The 844-nt window shown below is 33.6% G+C and overlaps 1 protein-coding gene across 1 annotated transcript in view; it reads right to left on the reverse strand.

Annotated features, from left to right (window-relative positions):
- YEATS4 (YEATS domain containing 4) overlaps positions 1 to 844 on the reverse strand; it is a 30,786-nt gene that overhangs the window by 18,949 nt on the left and 10,993 nt on the right. The window lies entirely within an intron of this gene.

Genomic DNA, 844 nt, shown 5'->3' on the forward strand with positions numbered 1-844 from the left:
CACTGAATCATGTAAAATCACATTACATGGTATGAATAGATGGGAATTTTTACAACTTAAATGCTCCATTTCATTGGGATCAAAGGTGTACTGTTTACTATTTTCAAGAGACTTCAATAAAACTAGTGTATTTCCAAAGAAGCTTTAAAAGATTTAAGCACAGTCATAGGTCATACCAGAACCTAAAACCCGCTGCAATAACTGAGGCTATAGAAAGGATTCAAGAACTAACAAGTGCATAATATACAAATAGAATGAGATGCTTTACAACAACAAAAACAAAAAAACACCTCAACACCCCCACCCACCCCAAGCCTGTCTGCAATATTAATTGCAAGGCATCATAGTAAACAGTTGCAAGAGACAATATTTCTGCATAAACATCATGACTAATTAGCATGCTGCAACCATTATGTTTAAGACTTATGCAGTCAATTACCAAAATAATTTAGATCCTAAACAAATCCATGTTCCTTCTTTCCTACATCAAAATACTTGTTTTGGAAAGAATTCAATCTTCTTTAAGTATATGCCCACTGACCTGCACTTTCCTTCTCTGAGATCTTGAAGGGTTTATATTTCAATACAGAAGCAATTTAGCGTCTCAGATCTCTGAAGAGTACCAGTCTTAAACATGCATGTTTTATATTTAAATCTACATGACTAACAGTATCTTAATGAGCATTATGTTAGGAAATTTAAGGCTGTATCCCCGTTTACACAAGAACCAATGATAACTTTAAGAGGCTACGTATAAAATTCTATAAATAAAAATAGGAACAAAGTCTGTTTAACCTGTACACAGAGAGCAAGTGGATAAGAAAAGGAAATCCAGAGTTAAGTA

The sequence above is a fragment of the Aptenodytes forsteri genome, unplaced genomic scaffold (genome assembly GCF_000699145.1).
Source record: "Aptenodytes forsteri isolate BGI_AS27 unplaced genomic scaffold, ASM69914v1 Scaffold366, whole genome shotgun sequence".
NCBI classification, from domain to species: Eukaryota; Metazoa; Chordata; class Aves; order Sphenisciformes; family Spheniscidae; genus Aptenodytes; species Aptenodytes forsteri.